At 39.7% G+C, this 23,816-nt stretch overlaps 1 long non-coding RNA gene across 1 annotated transcript; it reads right to left on the bottom strand.

The window, feature by feature from the left end:
* Positions 1–908: 908 nt before the first annotated feature.
* On the bottom strand, positions 909–23,382 carry LOC103278575 (uncharacterized). Its single transcript, XR_506163.3, has 3 exons — positions 23,072–23,382; positions 7,004–7,083; positions 909–2,078 (listed from the first exon to the last, which is right to left on the bottom strand). It is a non-coding gene; the product is annotated as an uncharacterized LOC103278575 (long non-coding RNA).
* Positions 23,383–23,816: the final 434 nt, after the last annotated feature.

The raw sequence follows: 23,816 nt of genomic DNA, 5'->3' as shown, positions 1-23,816 counted from the left end.
GGTTCTGTTTTTTGGGCAGTCTTTACTAGGCTATTGAAAAAGCAAAAGCTAGCTGGGAGACTGAATCTGTTTTCTGGTGTCTGCTATACATGTGTTGTAAGAGTGTTTATGAAGGCGAGGTTTAAAATAAGGGACAAGATTCCTGTCACTTTAATGATTTTGTAGAAGAAGGAAATTTCATAGGTAGTGTTTGCAAGACCAGGAATACCTGCTGAAATGTCCTCTACTACCCAACTATTGTTTTTAGTGTTGTTAACCTCCTTGGGTCTTTTTTTAGAGAGATAAAGTGGGATAATAATAATAATAATAATAATAATAATAATAATAATAATATTTTAGCACCTAATCAGAGGTACATCCTCATTATGGTACTTGGTGAATTATTATTATTATTATTATTATTATTATTGACACAAAGATAAAGTATGGCATAGCAAACAAGATATATTATTATTATTTTTTAATAATAATAATAATAATAATAAAGGTAAAAGTAAAGGTTTCCCCTGGCGTTAAGTCCAGTCGTGTCTGACTCTGGGGGTTGGTGCTCATCTCCATGTCTAAGTCAAAGAGACGGCATTGTTCATAGACACCTCCAAGGTCATGTGGCCGGCATGACTGCATGGAGTGCCATTACCTTCCCGCCGGAGTGGTACCTATTGATCTACTCACATTTGCATGTTTTCGAACTGCTAGGTTGGCAGAAGCTGGAGCTAACAGCGGGCGCTCACTCCGCTCCCGGAATTCAAACCTGTGACCTTTCGGTTTGCAAGTTCAGCAGTCAGCGCTTTAACACACTGCGCCACCGGGGCACCATTATTATTATTATTATTATTATTATTATTATTATTATTATTATTATTATTATTATTATTATTCATCTAGTATCATAATGAGAATGGACCTCTGATTTGGTGCTAAAAATATCAGGCACCTTGCTTGCAATAGGCACCTTAAGTGATTCAAAGGTTGCTCAGCTCACACCAAAAAGGTTTCTTAAAAATGTCTCATATGGTGCCATATATTATTTACTTATGTAAGCAAGGATTTTGGGTGCTGCAGTGAAGATGTCTTTTTTCATTTCTTTTTTCTGTCTACACACTAATGATCTCCATTCTCCAGGTTGCTTTCCACATTTAAAAGCCAAAGCCAAAATATGCTGTAAGCAGATAGTGATCATATACTAAAAGTTATTAAACTGAAAATCAAGTTCCATTTTTTACTCCTCCCTCACTTCTAGAACAGAACTGAGGAAGTAACATTTTCCAAAATAGTTGAAGGGTTTAGCATGTGATTTCCCCCCTCTCCCTTCTGATGCTAATGGGAAGCACATGATAAAACCTCATGCCAAGACTTTTAAGATCTGGAAGTACATGTTAGAAACTTAGTCCGTGAAATGTGCAAGATGGAGTAATAACACACATTCATGCTTCCTGACACCTTTGCAAACAAATTGCTGTTTTATTTCACTGAACCATAAACTTACCTAACAGTCAGAGTGAAAAACAAACAAATCATTGAGCTGGATCCATTACTTAAATCCTACATAGTATCATTTTATCTCTGAGTAAATGATATTTATAATCTCAAGTCCTAACCTTTCCAGCCTTTCTTTGTATGGAAGATTAGCCATGACGGATCACTTCTCTGCACATTTTTCCAGTTCGGCCAAAGGCCTTTTGAGATGATGTGATGTAAACTGCATGTAGGATTCATGGTGTGTTGGGTACACCATCCAGTTTGTAATAATGTACAGCATACAGATGAACAAAGAAGTCTTGGTTTTCTCGTTTCTTAAAAATGCAAATGGTAGATGTACTTGCCTCTCTCTCTCTCCAAAGTTAAGATGCAGAATGAACATTCTGTTCCAGGGTTCTCAAACTTTTTCAGCTGTGGGGCCCTTTTTGAAGGAAAAGTTTCTTGTGGAGCTCCAAGAAATGTTTATATATTATATTGTACACTATATATAATGTATGTATATCAGACATGGGCAAACTGTTAGACACAGGGGCCGCATTGCATTTTAAAATTTGACGACAGGCGGGCCAGTGGCAGATGGATGGAGACTGTTGGGTGACCTAATTGAAAAAAACAAAACACACAAACAAGTTCATATGCACACTGCACATATCTCATTTGCAGTAAGAAAAAAAGGAAGGAAAGAACAATACAATATTTAAAATGAAGAACAATTTTAACCAACATAAACTTAACAGTATTTCAGTAGAGGACCCCTGGCGCCATCCAGTCCAACAACTTTTAAAGCACTCCCAACAGATAGTAATCCGGCCTTTGTAATCAATAATAATAATAATAATAATAATAATAATAATAATATCCTCAGCTGCTGTAAGAAAATCGCACAGACATACTACAAACAGAGGCACAACTATGTGGCCCAAATGATTCATTGGAACTTGTGCCTCAAGTACCATCGCCCAGCAGTAAAGAACTGGTGGGATCACAAACCTGCAAAAGTATTGGAAAATGAGCACGCAAAGATACTGTGGGACTTCCGGATCCAGACTGACAAAGTTCTGGAACACAACACACCAGACATCACAGTTGTGGAAAAGAAAAAGGTTTGGATCATTGATGTCGCCATCCCAGGTGACAGTCGCATTGACGAAAAACAACAGGAAAAACTCAGCCGCTATCAGGACCTCAAGATTGAACTTCAAAGACTCTGGCAGAAACCAGTACAGGTGGTTCCGGTGGTGATGGGCACACCGGGTGCCATGCCAAAAGATCTCAGCCGGCATTTGGAAACAATAGACATCGACAAAATTATGATCTGCCAACTGCAAAAGGCCACCCTACTGGGATCTGCACGCATCATCCGAAAATACATCACACAGTCCTAGACACTTGGGAAGTGATTAGGATATTTTGTGATACAAAATCCAGCATATCTATCTTGTTTGCTGTGTCATACTTTAATAATAATAATAATAATAATAATAATAATAATAATAATAATAATAATAGGAACAACTGTAGGGGCCATCCAGTCCAGTCCATTTCTGCCATACAGGAAAAGGGTTCTGAAAGCAAGGAAGGTGATTCTCTGAAGGTAATCTTGAGGGGCTCTCAAGTGGTGCCATACATTCTTGAAATTTGCTCTGCAGTCTTTTTGACAAGGATATTACATTGTGGCATCCGTTATATAGACAGTAATTCCATCTGAATGTTGACATGATATGCCCAAACAACATTTCGTTTTAGATGCAGAAAAGAAAATGAAGTTTGCTTCTATTAACAAGCCTATGAGTCGGTGGGTGGAGTGGAGGATGAACTTTTATCTTGTTGTTAGCTGTCGTCAAGATGGCTTTGACTTATTAAAACTTCAAAAATGAGATATTTCCAAGTTGCTGTGTCATCAACAGCCATGCTCAGGTCCTGTAGACGCAGGACTATGGCTTCCTTGATAGAGTTTATTCATCTACAGTGTGGTACTGCTTTTTCCATAATGCCTTCTACCTTACCAAGCATTAATGTCTTTTCTATTGAGTCATGTCATCTAATGATGTGTCCAAAGAATGACAGTTCCAATCTACACATCTTGGCTACACATCTAGGGAGAATTCAAGTTTGATTTGCTCTAGTATCAAATTATTTCACTTTTAGCAGTCCACAGTATTTGTAGAACTCTTCTCCAGCACCACATTTCAAACAAATTGACTTTCTTCCTATCAGTTTTCTTCATTGTCTAGCTTTCACAACAGTACATAGAAATGTGAAATACAGTGTCATGGAAATCCTAACTTTGGTATTCAATGATATATCTTTATACTTCAAGATCTTGTCTAGTTTCTTCATAGCCACTTTTCCAAATCCTCACCTTATTCTGATTTCTTAATTGCAGTCTCAATTCATATTAATGACGAAGCCAAGTTTTGGAGAATCTGTAACTATTTCAATCTCTTCATATACTTTAAAATAGTGTGAATCATCTGTGGTCATTATTTTTGTTTTCTTAATGTTCAACTCCCTTTACTTTCCTAAGCAATCATTCCAAAACTTTGGTATTTTCTGATAGTAATATGGTATCATCTGCATATCTTAAATTGTTGATGTAATTTCCTTTAGTTTCATGACTCCTTCTTCCAAGTCTAATCTTGCTTTATGTATGCTATGTTCACCATAAAAATCAAGCAGATAGATTGATAAAATGGAGCATTGCTTGATCCCTTTCCTATTCAGAAACCATTCAATTTCTTCATTTTCTGTCGAAACAGTAGCTTTTTGTCTTAAGCATGGGTTACGCACCCGGACCATCAAATGTTCTGACACACCCATTTCTTTCAGAGTGATCCATAAGGTTTTTTTTGGATCTATATACCCAAAAGCTTTATCCAACGTATGTTTCCTCAGCCCAGTTTGGACACCTGGGATTTCTCAGTACCCTTCCAGTCCAGCCCTATATCCCAGGATCTGATCCCAGGTTTTCTTTTATCCCAGATTATCTGGCGGTGTAGACTCATATAATCCAGTTTAAAGCAGAAAACCTGATATCAGATCCTGGGATATAGGGCCTGTCTGGAAGGGCCCTCACTTCATATATGATAAAATTCTTTGTTGTAGAATGTTGAGCATCACCTTGTTTTCATAGGAAATTAATGCAATGATCCTGTGGTTACTGCAGTCCTTTCTTGGGGATTAGACTGTATTTGTGAGCTATTGTTTGTTTTCCATATTTGTTCATAGATTTTAGTTAGAACTAGAGTAGATTCTGCCTGTAGCTTGAAGCTGTTCTATTGGTATGCTACTTGTTCCTGGTGATTTATTTCTCGCAGGTGCAGTTTGCACTTCATTCTGTAAAATTGGAGGCTTGTCTTCACATGGTTTACATGGTCCCTGGGAACAATTAGCTGAACAATTGCATTCAGGATTCTGCCTCTATTTCTGTCACATTTTACTTTTGCTTCTTGTCTGAACTTAACCGTATGAAGAGTTTCATCTGTAATTTATTGAGGCTTCTCTTTCTTTTTGGCTTTAGATAGTGTCTTCTTGTATCCTCTTTGACAATGTCCCTGGCTTCAGTCTGGAGTTCTTTTGGCCATTTCCGCTACCTTGGCAGCCACCTCTCCACAAAAGTCAAGGACACTGAAATACAACACCAGACTCTTCCACACAGCCATATAACCCTGACTATCAAGGCAGATTATCTACAATAGCTGCTTTGAACTGGTCCATACTGCTGGTCCATACAGCCAGCTGAATGTGGATCTCTGAGCTCTGTGAGGGAAGCATTTTTTTTAATGAAACAGAGAGTATATTAGGAATATATTCATAACCTGTTAGGATTATGATACCAATATGGTTAAATATTGGTGCAGAGTAGCAAAAAAAGGAGAAGACTAGGGGTTTATGTGAGCAGAGGTGAGAAAAAGCAAAATAGCCAGCCTCCCTTTCCCTTTAAAGAGTCATGCGCATAAAATAAGCATCAGAGACATCAAAAGTAAAATAGTAAAAATATGTCTACTCACAATCTTGTATGATGATGGTCATACAGGCAAAAACATCTTAGTTCCAAAAGAAATACAGTTCAGGATACTACATATCTCTTAACAAAGAGTAACATCAGCATGGCATGGCTGGATCAAGAAAACAGGAAGAGCAGAGAGCGAAAGAGAGAGAACAAAAGAGAGTCTCCTCTTTTATGCCCCAAATTCTAAAGGCATATGTCACTTCCTTTATGTCTCCAGGAAGTACACTCCCATTTCCCACATCAAATGCAAAACCCCAAAATGGTGCCATCAACTCTGGAATGCAGCTTTGGTTTCAGGTTACTAGGCAACAAACAAAACTAACTACATAAACCATCCCACATTGAAAATGCATGCATGATTGCTAGATAATCCAACAGAGTATTTGAGGATCAGGACATTCGTAAGGATACCAAGATGCTTGTTATATAAAGCTATTGTCCTCCCAACTGTGTTATGTGCCTGTGAAATGTGGACCATCTACAAACATCACTCTCAACTTCTGGAATCAGTGTTACTTCCAAAAAAAAGTCCTTGGGAAGACAGATGGACAAATGTCAGCATTCTGAAAGGAGTAAAGACCACCAGTACTGAAGCAATGATCCTCTGCCATCAACTTTGCTGGACTGGCCACATTGTCCGAATGCCCGATCACTATCTCCCAAAACAGTTACTCTATTCTCAAGAACGGAAAACAAAGTGTTGGTGGACAGCAAAAGAAAAGCTAACTTTAAAAACTGTAGCATAGACACCAAGAACTGGGAAGCCCTGGCCCTCAAGAGTTCTAACTGGAGGTCAGCTGTTACCAACAGTGCTGTGGAATTCGAAGAGACACAAATGAGAGAGAAAAGGAGAAATGTTTCAAGAGGAAGGCGCGTCAAGCCAACCCTTGTCGGGACCACCTAACATCTGGAAATTGATGCCCGCACTGCAAAAGAACATGTAGATCCATGATAAGTCTCTACAGTCACCAACGGACCCACTGCCAAGACTCTACACTTGGAAGGCAATCATACTCAGTTGCAAGTGATAGCCTATAATGATGAAGTTGAAGGAGCACTTTGTACCACTTGAATCTGCTCATATATTGGTAGTACAATTCTATACATGACTTAATTGTATATTAAAATTTAATTTTATCAGAAATAACTCCAGTTGAATCCAGTGGGCTGTAGTCCTGGCTGCCTAGTGCATATTATAGAATGATATTGTTGAAAACCTATACCCTTTTGCCTCGGACTATGTCCCAGTAGAAACACTAGGACTTCCATCTGAGAAGACATAGGCTTTCACTGTAAATTGTGCATCCAGTGAATGCTAGCCAAATTGCTAACTCATCTAAATGTCTAGCATTGTTTGCATTATTTCACACTGATCTTCAACCCTAAAGTGTTTCCAGAGTGCCTAACAATTATCAGTCGAAATAAAATAGCACTACCATATTCAACATGCTGAACTTCCAGCATATGTAACAAATATAGAGTTTGCCTTGTGCTAATTGTCAAGAAGATGACCTGCGGTTGTACAGTATCTTCTGGTAGGATGGGGGATGGAGGTTCCAGGCTTCTGCCAGACGTGTCCTCTTGTTCTTTTCCTGAAAAAAAATAATCACATTTTAAAGTATAACCAGATGAGAGGGTAGCTTCTCGTGAGCTCATTATTTGGATACCTCCATTTCATCCCTCTCATTGGCAGCCACAAATTGTGTTTAGTTGCTCTCGATGTGTCCCGTGTGTTCATCTCACCCAATGTGACAGAAAGGTCTGATGTCACCTGCAGCTGTTGTACCATATTTCAGTTTTCAGAGGGGCAGTCCTGTTATTCTTGATTGTAGTAAAACAATAGAAAGTCCTCAGGTATCCTTAGGATTATTTCAAATAAATCATTAACCTTTCCCAGTGAAACAAGCCGGTTACAAAAAGGGAACCTCATGAATGTAACTTCTGCCACAATATTATGTGCATGTGGGATAGGAAAAGATACACCCAGTGTCCAATTTAAAAGAAAGGAGGGGTTTTAAAGATGACATGTGTATAAATATGTCCAGCCCTTCTGAAATAAAATAAGTACTGCTACTTAACACAGTATTTTGATACTTATAGATCCCCCAGTGGCGCAGCGGATTAAACCGCTGAGCTGCTGAATTTGCTGACCAAAAGATCGGCGGTTTGAATCCGGGGAATGGGGTGAGCTCCCGCTGTTAGCCCCAGCTTCTGCCAACCTAGCAGTTTGAAAACATGCAAATGTGAGTAGATCAATAGGTAACACTCCGGCGGGAAGGTAATGGCACTCCATTTAGTCATGCCAGCTACATGACCTTGGAGGGGTCTACGGACAACGCCGGCTCTTCGGCTTAGAAATGGAGATGAGCACCAACTCCCAGAGTCGGACACAACTAAACTTAATGTCAGGGGAAAACCTTTACCTTTACCTTTACTTAACACAAGGAAACAAAGTTGGCCATGGTTAGGAACTGAATGGGAGACCTCAAACAAACACCAAGTGCGGTAGGCTATATTTCAGAGGAAGACATTGGCAAAACCACCCCTGAGTATTCTTTGCTTAAGAAAACTATATGACACTAGCTGTGCCCGGCCACGCGTTGCTGTGGCTTAGTCTGGTGGTGCTGGTCAGTCTACATTAGGTTGTATTTATGCTGTGAGCTCCACCTTCTTTATACTCACATTAGTAGTAGTATTTGAAGTCTGTTACCTTCTTCAATTTTTGTGTTGATTGATAATTGCTTGAGATCCCTGTTGTCTTTTGTTTGTTGTTAGTTGTAATGTCTGATTCTGTTGAGTGCGGTTTATATTTTTATTGTGGTACAATAGTCTTTTTTTTGTTTTGCCTGTGTAGGTGTTTATTATTATTGTTGTTGTTGTGGTCATGAAGGTTGGATAAGTTAGATGCTACTGCATTGTTTTTTGGATGCCCAGTGTAGCACTGACTGGCCTCTCAGCCTCAGTGCCTGGCTGTTTCTTGCCTGTGATGGTGTTGATTCTTATTGTTGTTGTTGTTGTCATTGTTATTATTGTAATTGTTTTTTTGGAGGCCAAGTGTGAATGTAGGGATTGGGGAGGTGGATGAGTTGTGTTGTCAAATTTTGTATTTGTTATAGTCACAATGCGTTGTTGTGAGTTTTGTGGGTCCGGATTGTGGTTTTGTGGTGTGGTTGTGTTCTTACAACTGGGAGGCAAGGCTTTTGCGTTGTGTTGTCAAATTTTGTATTTCTGGGGCGTTTAGTTGTGTTATAGTCACGATGCGTTGTTGTGAGTTTTGTGGATCCGGATTGTGGTTTTGTGGTGTAGTTGTGTTGTTACAACTGGGAGAAAAGGCTTTTATGTTGTGTTGTCAAGTTTTGTATTTCTGAGGCATTTAGTTGTGTGCCAAGTTGCGTATTTCTGGGGCATTTAGTTGTGTTGTTATAGTAACGATGCATTGTTGTGAGTTTTGTGGGTCCGGATTGTGGTTTTGTGGTGTGGTTGTGTTGTTACAACCGGGAGGCAAGGTTTTTGCATTGTGTTGTCAAGTTTTATGTTTCTGGAGTGTTTAGTTGTGTGCCAAGTTTCGTATTTCTGGGACGTTTAGTTGTGTTGTTATAGTCACGATGCATTGTTGTGAGTTTTGTGGGTCCGGATTGTGGTTTTGTGCTGTGGTTGTGTTGTTACAACCGGGAGGCAAGGCTTTTGCGTTGTGTTGTTATGTTTTATATTTCTGGGGCGTTTAGTTGTGTGCCAAGTTTTGTATTTCTGGGGCGTTTAGTTGTGTTGTTATAGTCACGATGTGTTGTTGTGAGTTTTATGGGTCCGGATTGTGGTTTTGTGGTGTGGCTGTGTTGTTACAACCTGGAGGGAAGGCTTTTGCGTTGTGTTGCCAAGTTTCGTATTTCTGGGGCGTTTAGTTGTGTTGTTATAGTCACGATGCGTTGTTGTGAGTTTTGTGGGTCCTGTGTGGTTTTGTGGTGTGGTTGTGTTGTTACAATTGGGAGGCAAGGCTTTTGCATTGTGTTGCCAAGTTTTGTATTTCTGGGGCGTTTAGTTGTGTTGTTATTGCATGATGCGTTGTTGTGAGTTTTGTGGGTCTGGATTGTGGTTTTGTGGTGTGGTTGTGTTGTTGTAACCTGGAGGCAAGGCTTTTGCATTGTGTTGCCAAATTTCGTATTTCTGGGATGTTTAGTTTTGTTGTTATAGTCACTGCGCAAACAACTTTATCATTTTATATATATAGATTCATGGGGTCACCATAAACAACAAATGATTTGAAGACATGCACACATTGCACACACAATAAACACAAGCAAAAGAAGCTTTGGTCCTCTAGAGTAGGTCAGACATCTGGTATATTGCAGACATTTCTCCACTGTTAAAGAGAATCCTGGAAGTATACATCCCCCATAAACATTAATGAATCATTAACTTAAAAATCAAAGGTCGTTATGGCAGTGCTTGGGTTAATTACTTATACTGCTTTTAAGTACAAAGCCCTAGAAATTGCTTTGTCATCTAACCTTGAAGGAAAACTTTTGCACTTTTTAAGCCTTCAGTGTTAAAGTTAGGAATGATTATCAGGGTTGCAGTGAAGCAATCTGCCCCCAGGTCTTGGCTAATATAATGATCTGTCTTGAAGTCAAGTGTTTCCGTGCTGCACAGCCAAACCAGGTTGTGTGATGTTTATCATGGCCACTCAACAGGCTCTGCTTGAAGCCAGCATCGAATACAGTAGTAGTTCACAACCTTCCTAATGCCGCGAGCCCTTAATACAATTCTTCATGTTGTGGTGACCCCCAACTATAAAATTTGTAATGTAAATATCTGGGAGAAGCGTGAGTGGCCACTGTTAGCTCCAGCTCCTGCCAACCTAGCAGTTCGAAAACATGCCAATGTGAGTAGATCAATAGGTATTGCTCTGGCGGGAAGGTAACGGCGCTCCATGCAGTCATGCCAGCCACATGACCTTGGAGGTGTCTACGGACAACGCTGGCTCTTTGGCTTAGAAATGGAGATGAGCACCAACCCCCAGAGTCAGACATGACTGGACTTAACATCATGGGAAACCTTTACCTTTATCTAAATATCTGATATGCAGGATGTATTTTCATTCACTCGACCAAATTTGGCACAAATACCCGATAAACCCAAATTTGAACACTGATGGGGTTGGGGGAGGGATTGATTTTGTTGTTTGGGAGTTGTAGTTGTTCGGATTTATACTTCACCTATAATCAAAGAGCATTCTGAACTCCACCAACGATTGAATTGAACCAAACTTGCAGGAGAAGAGCTTTTGGTGGGAGGAATCACCGTCTGTTTCCAAAAAGGAAAGAGAAGGACAGACGGAGAGATTTTCAGCCTTCTCTGCCAAAGGGGTTCTTAAGACTATCAGAAATATGTGTTTTCTGATGGTCTTTGGCGACCCCTTTGAAACCCTACTCGTGACCCCCCCCCAGGGGTCCCAACCCCCAGGTTGAGAAATGCTGTAATACAGATTGCCTCTTTCCACAAACAGAAACTGTGCCAACTACAGTAGAGTCTCGCTTATCCAACCTCCGCTTATCCAACTTTCTGGATTATCCAACGCAGTCTGCCTTTTAGTAGTCAATGTTTTTGTAGTCAATGTTTTCAATATATTGCAATGTTTTGGAGCTAAATTCGTAAATACAGTAATTGCTATATAATATTACTGTGTATGGAACTGCTTTTTCTGTCAATTTGTTGTAAAACATGATGATTTGGTGCTCAATTTGTAAAATCATAATGTCATTTGACATTTAATAGGCTTTTCCATAATCCCTCCTTATTATCCAACATTTTGGCTTATCCAACGTTCTGTCGGCCCATTTATGTCGGATAAGCGAGACTCTACTGTACTAGCAAACTACCAAAAGCAAAAGGAGAAAATATGCATGTGAGAAAGAGATCCAGAATGGTGTAGTACTTAGTTTTGGACGGTGACTGGAAGATCCAGGTTTAAGTCCCCAGCCGGCTATAAAACTTCCTTGTTGATCTTGGAAAAGTCATGCCCTGTCACCTTGACTTAACTCACAAGGATATTGTGAGAGGAAAACAGGGATGAGGAAAGCTATGTAAATTTCTTGAATTCCTTGTGGAGTACACATGCAACTAATGAGAAAGTATTTTAAAAATACTATATTCTGCAGACATGTCTCTTCATACACTTTTTATGTCATCTTCTATTTTGTTGAAGGCAGCTGGAATTATTTCTGTAAGGAGAAGGTTCTGATCCTGTTCTCTTATGTCTTTTTGCCAGTTTTCAGTATCTTGAAAATAGCTCAGGGAGAGGGGAGGACGAAAGCTATAAACATTCTGCCATTTTTCATTATGAAAAATGTTAATATTAAGAAGAAGGTGGAAAACCACTTTAGACTACTATTCTGGTCCAGGACATTTTATTGCCAGACATGGAACAGCAAATGGTATCTCTTCCACAAATCGGTACATATAAAACAAAGCCAGCCAAGTTGTTTTGGCACTTGTCTTAGAAAAATCGAACACTCTTTCTGGCAGTAGAGTTATAAATTTAAGAAATGAAATAATTAGCATTGTGTGGCCCTTTTGTGATACATAATATTCACAGCATGAGTCCACTTGATCACTCCTGAATAAAGGAGGGATGGCCCCGCAGAACACAACCTCCTGGAAGTTCAAAGCAGAACCATGTCTGGGACTGCTAATCCTTAAAACCTAATCCAGGGACTCCTACACCAGAAAACATACCAGGTCTTGATTTATTTGTTCTTGAGCTAAAATTGGTATCTATGCGATTTAAACCAATGGACTGGAAAAACATCAGAAATGGAAAACACAGTGGGATTAATGTCTTGTTGAAGGCTTTCATGGCCGGAATCACTGGGTTGCTGTGAGTTTTCTGGGCTGTATGGCGATGTTCCAGAAGCATTCTCTCCTGAAGTTTTGCCCACATCTATGGCAAGCATCCTCAGAGGTTGTGGGCTCTAAACACCAATGGATACTCCACCACAGACATTAGAAGAGTTCCAAGATCAAGAACAAGCCATGAGAGTAAAGACAAAGAGTAAGAGTGTTCTTACAATACATCAAGGGAACCACTGACCGCATAGGGAAGCTGATAAAGAAACACAGCTACAAACTATCTACAGACCCACCAAGAAAATCCAATAAATGCTATGTTCAGCAAAGGACAAAAGGGATCCTCTAACCTCTGCAGTAGTCTACCGCATACCATGCAGCTGTGGACAAGTCTACATAGGGACCACTAAACACAGCATTGCCCAAACACGAATTAAGGAACGTGAAAGGCACTGCAGACTGACTCAACCAGATAAGTCAGCCATAGCAGAGCACTTGATGGACCAAGCTGGACACAGCATATTATTTGAGAACACAGAAATGCTCAACTACTCCAACAACCACCATGTCAGGCTACACACAGAAGCCATTGAAATCCACAAGCATGTGGACAATTTCAACAGAAAGGAGAAAACCATGAAAATGAACAAAATCTGACTACCAGTATTTTTAAAAAATCCTCTAAAATCAGGACAGTAAATAAAGAACAGCACTCTGAAAACAGGGGAATCTAGACATGAAACAATCAGGGCCAGCTAACACCTTCCAACCAAGGATTCCCCCAGGCAGGAATTAGCCAGGCTTTGAAGCTGCAAGGCTTTTCAATGCTAATCAAGGTGATTAATTGCAAGACTCACACTTGCCTCCCACAGACAATAGTTCTTTCTCCTGCCCTGGACCTTCCACAGATATATAAACCCTACTTGCCTAGTTTCCAAAAAACTCTGAGGATGTCTGGAATATGGCCATACAGCTCGGAAAACTCACAGCAACACAGTGGGATTATTTACTTTGCAAGTCATAATGAAAATTTGAAGGAAAAAAAATCTACATTGTTTTGATCTCATGCAATTAATTGACTTCAAACTTATACTTCATCAATTCTCAAGGGAGGTAGTAGGTGATGTAAATTCTCTTTTCTTATTGCATCATGGGATTTTGAAGGCTCTGCCTGCTGCAGAGTCAGCACAGTATTAATAAACAAGCTTCTTTGGTAGCAAACACTGCAAGTTTTTATCACTTAAAGGGATGGAAAAAAGAATCACAGTTTCTAATCTCAAGAGAAGTGGACAATAAAAGAGATTTACCTTGGAAAAGGTAGTGTTTAATCTCAGTGTGTATGACAGAGATAAGAAACCACTGGCTCTTCTAATGTTTTGGTCACTAGTTCTGAGAAGCTCAAGTAAACATTGCCAATGGTAAAAAATTACAGAAGTTGTAGTCCAAAAAAGCGGAGGGTCAAGGATTTTCCATTCCTAATCCATTTTTAAAAATATATAGTAATGCTCATCATCATCATCATCATCATCATCATCATCATCATCATCATCATCGGCTATTGCTCGTGGCCAAGTATGATTACCTTCCAAGTGTAATGTCTTGGAGGTGGTTTTGTAGGTGACTGTAGAGACTATTCTGGATCCGCCAGTTCTTTCGCAGTGAGGACATCGATTTTCCAGAGGGAAGACAGTGTGGCCTGAGTCCATTTTTGTGTCCCCTAGGGATTCTGTTTTTTGTCTTGAAGCACTCATTGGAGTTATATCGATTTCTTGGCCTTTTAATAGTCAGGACATTTTTAACACTAGGAAGTGGCTCTCTAAGGTCTCTTGAGGGCTAATTGGATAGAGTTCCATAGTCTTTCACCTCTGCTATTGAACAAAGGCAGATAGCTTGTCCTCCAGTTGGACTGAATCTCTTGTTGCCATCATCACAGATTGCATTTTATCCTCCCTGCTATATAGCAACATATAGAAAGCTACAAGTTTCTCACTGATATTATAGACGACTCTGACACTTAAGACTAGAAAAACTGCATCATAGGGTTCTGCTGCCACATATCAGCATGATTTCCAGAATTGCACTTACCCCCATGCTCTTCAAAAACAAATAGAAAATGTATGGCTTAATTGTTTTAGCATGATAACCAAGTTAATTGTGTAGTAGGGAAGAGAAAAATCCCTATAGTACTGTTTATATACCATGAGGGAACTGTAACACATCAAACAACATATTTAGTTTGCTTTGATGTTCGACAATAAAAGTGTTACCCAACAGCCGGTCTTCTTTTAGAAAACATATAATCCAATGAAAGCTACAGAATACATGATTCTAAATAATTAGTGGCAGCAGCAAAACTGTGCGTTTGTTTTATGGAGATTTTTGGACATGTAGTAAAAGTCAAATCATGTACTTCTAAAGGCTATTCCTCTAGGTATTTCACAAATATATATGTGTGTGTGTATGCTGATTATTACAGTAGAGTCTCACTTATCCAACATTCGCTTATCAACGTTCTGGATTATCCAACACGGTCTGCCTTTTAGTAGTCAATATTTTGTAGTCAATATTTTCAATACATTGTGATATTTTGGTGCGAAATTCGTAAATACAGTAATTACTACATAGCATTACTGCACATTGAGCTACTTTTTATGTCAAATCTGTTGTAATACATGATGTTTGGGTGATTAATTTGTAAAATCATAATGTAATTTGATGTTTAATAGGCTACTCCTTAATTCCTCCTTATTATCCAACATATTCGCTTAGCCAACTTTCTGCCAGCCCGTTTATGATGGATAAGTGAGACTCTACTGTATCTAAATTCCATCATTAATCTCAACCAGAACAGACCCATTGATTCAATGATTTGATTTGTATGTTCACTTGCTACTGTAGGGCAGTGGTTCTCAAGCCTTCATCTCCCAGAAATCCTAACAGCTGGTAAACTGGCTGGGATTTCTGGGAGTTGTAGGCCAAAAACATCTGGGGACACCAGGTTGAGAACCACTGGAGTAGGACCATAGATTCAACTCTAGCAAGGACTAACTAACAGGATTCCGATGTTAGTGTCTAGAGAATAGGAAGTAATAATTTCTCCATGGGCAGCTCATGGATCAAGTTGGAATGACGTTTTACTTCCACCATTCAGGGGTAAGGCAGTCTTCTCTTCTTCTCAGTCCATGAGCTGTCATTGCATTCAATTCTATTATTCTTTACTAATTGCTGGTCAGACAGCTGCATCTGGAATAGGATTACCAGGTCAGGACAACCCCATAACCTTGGATTTCAGAGCCAAAGCTGAGATCTAGGGATGACCTGTTATGGGGAGAAGAGTTATTTCCCCCCAGAATATGTTTTCCATGTTCTGTCTGGTTGGACTAGGACAATGCAACTCAAAGTAGTGGTCTGTGGACCAATGCTGGTCTGTAAAAGCCATCAGCTGCTATTTTGGTACAAGTTCCAAGAAACGGCCGTTTCTAGCCAGTGGAAACAAATATGCTACTAGAACTTGGCAGTTTTTTGGGGGAAAGATCGCTGGTTCCCCACATTAGATGGCCTGAGATGTGCTGGACTAGACTGACCTTCCAATTACCTTCCAACTGTATCATACTTTATAGTCAGACAGAAGTCAACTTTGTATCACCCTGTATATTTGAGAGCAAGAAAAACCCAGACATGGTTTCAAAGGGTACAGGATGTGGTAGTGGCCAGTGATCTCAATGCTTAAAATAACTAGACAAAATCTTTGCAAAGGGTCTAAAATATAATATTAGCAGGGCATTCAGTTGCATGCATTTTAAAAGAGAAAGCATAATTTATACACATGGGTGTCCTCTCAAATAGGCATGATGTGCATGAATGTACGCAGCTCTATTCTCAAATTTAAAATACTTCATATAAAGCATCCCTGAGTCTAGTGGAGTACATTTGTCACTGTCTTTTGGGAGAGACTAGATACAGAGAGAAACAACAGCCATGCACATGCAATATGGATTTACAGACAGAGCGGGAATTGGGATCATGACCTTTGAGCCCATCATTACATGCTGTGCATTCAGTGGAAGGGCTGTTGGCTAGAATGGTAGATGCAGCCAAAGAAGAATGGGAAAACTATTTTGTTGGAACCAGAGTTTCCAGTATTTTTGGTTTATCATTTTGTTAAAGTTGCTTTTTGGACAACAATTCCCAAAGTCCATAGCCATGCTGGAATTTGTCACTGAGAAGCAACTTTTTAACAATAAGACTATAGGTCAGTGGTTCTCAACCTTGGGTCCCCAGATGTTTTTGGCCTTCAACTCTCAGAAATCCTAACAGCTGGTAAACTGGGATTTCTGGAAGTTGAAGGCCAAAGTATTTGGGGACCCCAGGTTGAGACCACTGCTATAGGCAGTGGTGAGGGATTGTGGAAAATTCATATACACAACACTACATTTGCCCCTGCCTGGTTTCATTGTTTCACTGAATAGGGGAGGTCAGGGCTGAGTCCATCAAGGGAGATCCTATTTCATAAATGTTATTAACAGTCTTATGCAATAGTAGTCCTTGTTTCTTATATTTTCAGGTTGTTTCTGTTCACCATACAGGTCTTAGGGATACTTTATCACAATAGGCTCATAGGATGCTTTGGTTCTTATTTCTCTTGTGGGAAAAAACAAAAGTAGAAGCGGTCTGGTAGTGGGGTCCTCTGGTTCCTCCATGTTCTTTTAGCAGTATCAGCATTCATCAAATTTGTGAGCTTCTTAAAATGATTCTAGATAGGTATTTTGAAGAGAATGAGAAGTTGATGATGGTAGATGGGGAAGCAGGAATGGTCAGTTGCAAAATCTTATACAGGCATATAGAGATCCAGGAGAGTCAGGTTCAACCCTGGTACCCAGTCCTCCACCTGTAGTCTAGATGCAAAGCCTCCTTGGATCTGTCCAACATGAACGAAACACTACTTCCCCTCTACTATCATTGATAGAAAAGGAGAGATGATAGAGATTCCCACCAGTATAATGAAAAGGCCTTCAAGTGTAGAGCTTAATGGTAGATCCTTTTAACCTGAAGACTTCTGCTGAAATGAAGATCTATAACATTGTGTTGTTGAAGGCTTTCATGGCTGGAATCACTGGGTTGGTTGTGCATTTTATGGACTGTATTGCCATGTTTCAGAAGCATTCTCTCCTCTGATGTTTTGCCCACATCTATGGCAGGCATCCTCAGAAGTTGTGGGGTATATTGGAAAACCAAGCAAAGGAGGTTTATATATCTGTGGAATATACAAACCACCCTGGGCATCATTCCACAGATATATAAACCTCCCTTGCTTAATTTTCCAATATACCCCACAACCTCTGAGGATGCCTTCCATAGATGTGGGTGAAACATCAGGAGAGAATGCTTCTGGAACATGGCCATACAGCCCGGAAAATGCACAACAACCCATCTATAACAGTCTGTGTTCCCTGAGACGACATCTTGAGGACCATAGGACTGCATCTTAAAGCATTGGCATTTGTTAGGACCAACAAAATACTGTTTAACTATTAAGTTCAAATTTGGAGGCATCCTCATTTAACTTGCCAAATTTGTGGTTTTTCAACTGCGTTGTACAACAGCCTCCATCTTACCAACCAGTGGATCAACTAAAATTGATGACAGCATGAGTGGGATTGATATAAGTTACAAGTTAACACAGTTAACTGTGAGTTACAGTAGAATCTCACTTATCCAACGTTCTGGATTATCCAACGCATTTTTGTAGTCAATGTTTTCAATGCATTGTGATATTTTGGTGCTAAATTCGTAAATACAGTAATTACTACATAGCATTAGTGTGTAATGAACTACCTTTTCTGTCAAATTTGTTGTATAACATATTGTTTTGGTGCTTAATTTGTAAAATCATAACCTATTTTGATGTTTAATAGGCTTTTTCTTAATCTTGACTTATTATACAACATATTCGCTTATCCAACGTTCTGCCGGCCCGTTTATGTTGGATAAGTGAGACTCTACTGTACCTACTTTTCCAGTAACAAGGAGATACAAAGTCACATTTCAAATTTAATCTAACAAGCAGGAACAGCAGCACCTTTTCTTTTTTAGTTCAATTAATAAAACTTGATAGTTTCTCCTCAAAACACATTTTAGAAGTGATTCAAGCAGAATGTTTCAGGTTTTTTCCTGGGATGGACAAGATGTTATTACCCTCCATCATTGACTTCCTTGGATTGGACTCATGGGAGTTGTAGTCGAACGAAGGTTTCATTTTTACCTACCCCTATTTTGTGCAATGTTTGTATCAATCTTAAGCCCCATTTATCCACTAAAGTAAAAAGGAAAGCAACAAGTCACCAAAACAAAAACAAAGAAGTTAATGTTAATGGCAATAGAGTTATGATTTATATCCTGTCACAAGTACTTTCAAAAAGGTAACTTGTCAGATTCTGAATTAAGTACATCCGCTTAGCATCGTATTAGGGAAAGCTAGCCACAACAATTATAATGATATTAATTATTTGTTTTTTTATTATATTATCTTGTTATCACCATTTCAATGGGGGACTAGATGTCGCTTTCCAATATTTTTGTAGGAAGGATTTGTCACCATGTCCAAAACACCTGTGTCCTCCAACCAAGACTATATGTTCGGTATTAAACAACTGAGAAAAGAAAGTCTTCCAAATCACTGCTAGATGCTGAGGAGTTTTGCTTGGAGAGCTTTTCTCCTTAAATCATGATTTCTGTCACATTTGTAAAGAACCCCAGAAAGATTTGGCTTTAAGCACATTCAGAGGCAGCAGTGTTGACAATAAAACAAAATCCAAAATACAGATTGTGGCAATGTCTTTAATAGGCCAACCAGAAGGCACAAAATACATCATGTTAGCTTTCAAAACCCCATGGTTTTTTCATCAGGCAAAGATAGTAAAAATTATGCACAGGGAGAAATGCAATAATGTTGGAATCACAAATACCTATCTTGTTTGAAAGGTGTGCTTGAGGGAGTTTTAACACAGATGAAAGGTTAGGCCAACTCCCATCATGGCTATAGGAGAATGTGACTAAAGGCACTAAGAGAAATGTAACAACTCCCCCCCCCCCACCCCATGGATAGCAAACAGCAAAACATCTGGTTTTGAGAATTGGAGATCTTCTTTTCCTGTATAGGGCTATGGGCTCCTTTGGGCTTTATGTAGTATTTGAGGTTTCATATGGTGGCTTTGAAGGCCCCAAAGTCCTCGGATCATTCAAAAGTAAAAACAAAATTCATGGCAATAGGAGAATGGGAATAAAGGCACTAATAAGAGAAATGTAACAACCTTTATCTCCATGGAAGCAAACAGCAAAACATCTCTTTTTGAGAATTGGGTATGTTTTTTTTTCTGTGTAGGGCTATAGGCTCCTTTGGGCTTTATGCAATATTTGAGGTCTCGTATGATAGCCCCAAAGTCCTCGGATCACTCAAACGTAAAAAACAAAATTCATGGCAATAGGAGAATGGGAATAAAGGCACTAATAAGAGAAATGTAACAACCTTTTTCTCCATGGATAGCAAACAGCAAAACATCTATTTTTGAGAATTGGGTGTGTTCTTTTCCTGTGTGGGGCTATAGGCTCCTTTGGGCTTTATGCAGTATTTGAGGTCTCATATGGTGGCCTTAAAGACCCCATAGTCCTCTGATCACTCAAAAGTAAAAACAAAAATCTGGGTAATTTTTTGCTATGGGTCAAAACTGCAACAAAACAGGATGACACTGCTCCTCAAACTACCCCCACGTTAGAAGCCAATCAGAACCCTTCTAAAATTGCCCAAAATCTAAACCAAAAGTGATGATGTCACATCAGTTTTGAGCCATATTATGAGGTTGGAGAATGAAAAAAAAACTTGGGGAAAAATAGATTTTATAAGGTCTGGGGGGTCTTGCTATGCTGGTAAAAACCACAGGAAGCACGAGAATGAACCCCCCCCCCTTTACAATTGCCAACCCCTGTTGTAGAGGGAGTACAGCTAGGAAGCTTTTGTCATCTAAGGTTCAAAGATAAATGTCGCCATTGTAACAGGCAAACATGTAAATAGGACCCACATTCAGATCGGTTTACCCTAATGTTGGAGGGAACAACCCTTGGAAAATCAAGTCCCACTTAGCCTGCTCCATCTAGTTTAGGATTCCCTTGTTCACCATCCAAGCTTGGTATCTTTAAATCCAAAAAGCTTCAACAAGTTTTTGTTTTCATAATTCCAGCATTATTCTGCGCTATGGAGTGTTTGGGTGGGGTGGAGGTGAGGGGGAAATCATGCTGACGCTATTTGTTTTATTGTGCTACTTTCTTTTCATGTGTCCTAAAAGCAGGAGGCTTGACCATCTGGTCCTGGGAACGCTCAGTATCCGAGAAGCTCTTTGCTTTGCTCAGAATTCCATGGCTGGTTAAAATAAACAGACTCCTCATCCTTAGAAAATAAAGATTCACCAGATGTATAGAAACCCCAGGCTCTGTACGACAGAGCAAAATTTATGTAGCACTCAAGAGAGATCTAGGGATTAGAAAAGGGGTGTTATAGTTAGATAACATCTCCTCAGAGTCACTTCTGATGTTTTTATTCTGGAAGGGGAGGAAATACATAGCAAACAAATATTGCAGACCTTAGGCTCCTCACCAGCTGATTTAATACCCAAACCACATACACGCAATTATTTACAAACAACATTGCCTGAGTACCCTAAAGGCATGAGATCCTGTTTGATCTTTGAAACATAAAATCCTATGACATTTATGGGGTTGCCATGAGTTGAACACACACATACATATACCCTCTGTTTATATTCCAGTAGTATTATACAGTCTTAATAGAAATATCCTGATTATGATAAAATGTTGTTGCATTTAATTGAACATTTAACTGATATCATGAAGTATACTATTTCTGGCAGGGTACTCTAAAGATCGAAAATATTCTAATTAGCATTTTTTTTAAAGGAGGTAAGATTGATAGGCTATTCAGTGTTGAGAAGAGGCCAGATTCCATATGGGGGAGAAGTTTCCCTCCCTTAATGCTCAAGGAGGGCAGCATGAACTCCAAACCAAGTCCTCTTTTAAATCCAGAAGTGATTGAATAGCCACAACATTTTTTTAAAGTCTCTGTCAAAAGGTTCAGCCTCATTAATAATCTTAAGGTATACTCCCCCACCATACACTTATCTATTCTTGAGATGACGTTTTGCAGGGACTTGGGTGAATGTCTAGCTATCTCCCCAGGCTTCATTACATTCTTGGTGGCCTTCTTACGTCCCGTGGGCTGCAAAATTCTCATTCTTATTTTCTGACCTGGATTACTGGAGTGTAATTGAGAGGTGCTGATATGCAAGACTGACAAAACATCAGGGTCAGAACTTGGTGTTGGTTGATATATATAGCTGAAAAACTGACAGTGAAAGTAGAATTTTTTTTTTTGATATACAGTATATCAAACCATGGAGCCCCGGTGGTGAAGTGTGTTAAAGCACTGAGCTGTTGAACTTGCAAACCGAAAGGTCCCAGGTTCAAACCCCGGGAGCGGCGTGAGCGGCCGCTGTTAGCTCCAGCTTCTGCCAACCTAGCAGTTCGAAAACATGCCAATGTGAGTAGATCAATAGGTACCGCTCCGGCAGGAAGGTAACGGCGCTCCACGCAGTCATGCCGGCCACATGACCTTGGAGGTGTCTACGGACAACGCCGGCTCTTCGGCTTAGAAATGGAGATGAGCACCAACCCTCAGAGTCAGACATGACTGGACTTAACGTCAGGGGAAACCTTTATCTTTACCTTTTTATATCAAACCATAGGCATTTGAACTCATTCTACAGAAAGTGCAAAGAGGGGACACATACATCATTTCAGTCAAATGGGTCACGTGCACATTCACTAATAAACAGCTGACTTTAAAGTAGATATAACTGATTTTAATGTTTGTGTATATTTATAATTTATGTCCCAGCATGGAGTGCTTGCCGTATATATGTTTTGCTCTGCCCTGCATCCCCTTCAGGGTGAGAATGGCGGAATATAAATGTCTTAAATAAATAAATAATATATATTCCCTTTCTCCAGAACAATTGTTTTGGCCTGCAAGAAGTGCTTTCTGTTCAAAAGCAGAAGAATATTATATGTTCAAACAAAACTGGGATCGAAGTAAAGCTGAATTATTTTGCAGGCATGAATGCAGCTCTAGAAACTTGCAGGAGCTGTTACATAGAGATCACGGTCATTTTGTCTGTGCACAAATATTGCAGCTATTTTTTTAAATATGCATCTCATATTTCTCTAGCTAGGTAAGTAGGGAATTGGTTTAATGAAAGCATTACCTATCAGACCTTATCCACTTAAATGTTTTGGTGTGTGTCTTTTACTGTAAGATTGTTCTGTTTAGTGCGTTGTCGAAGGCTTTCATGGCCGGAATCACTGGGTTACTGTGAGTTTTCCGGGCTGTATGGCCATGTTCCAGAAGCATTACCTCCAGAGAGCATGCTTCTGGAACATGGCCATACAGCCCGGAAAAACTCACAGCAACTCACCATTGTTCTGTTTCTTTTTATTAGGGTAATACTGTGAGGAAGTGTATGAAACAGAATAGCGATTCATTTTGGGCTATTATTTGTGGTTTAGGAATCTCCAAACTTTTCAATCATACAGGCCAAACAGATATTGCTTAAACTTAAAACTTGGGATTTCTGCATCAAGAGCATCTCCGTCTAAATTTTAAACACTCACCTTTACTGGATTGCATTTGTCTTCTGGGAGCAAGCTTCTTGAGTTTGGCCAGCCAACCCTTCCCCTCCTCTCGCCTCTCTCTCGCTTCTTTTCAGTCTTAACCTTTCATGCCCCCCTCCCACCTTCTGTCCTTTACAAGGACACAATATCTCCTTCCAAGTAGGCTTTAGACTGCTTGTGTGAGCAGCTGACAAAGAGAACAAGTAATTTCTTAGCATTTCAATGTTGGGCTGCTTCTGGTTTTGTGAGTGGCCTGTGCACCTGTTGTGATAAGCAGAGCTCCCTTCACAACCAAACTGAAAAGGCATCAACTCCCCCCACTCCCAATCCCCCCATTGCTTTTTGTATGGCAAAGGGCTTATAATTAAGAGAACGGTGGAAGCTGCAGTGGATTCTTTCGCTTTAGAAAACTTTGTGTTTCGATGGTCTAAAATAAAGGCAAAAGACAAAGCCCCCTTCCTCAACCGTTTTGTAAGTAGCCTATGGGGAAAGTTGATAATAGAAGGAAAGGAGAACAGCCAGCTAACTGATTTTTTTTCCTCCAATGTAGTCTAGATTGGCCTGGTCTGTGGTCCCATCTACACTGACTACATAATGCAGTTTGATGCTAATTTCAAACTGTTGCAGCCAGACAACAAACTCCACAAAAGTGAGTGAAAGAAAGCCCTTAATGTGCATCAGTGCTCTGTGGTTTGTGGAATCATTCTCTGGGCCTCAAACTGTTTTTGGGATTTCCTATGTAATC

The sequence above is a fragment of the Anolis carolinensis genome, chromosome 4 (assembly GCF_035594765.1).
Source record: "Anolis carolinensis isolate JA03-04 chromosome 4, rAnoCar3.1.pri, whole genome shotgun sequence".
Taxonomy (NCBI): Eukaryota; Metazoa; Chordata; class Lepidosauria; order Squamata; family Dactyloidae; genus Anolis; species Anolis carolinensis.
Note: the sequence above shows the minus strand (reverse complement) of the source record. Positions and strands in the feature narration are given on the sequence as shown.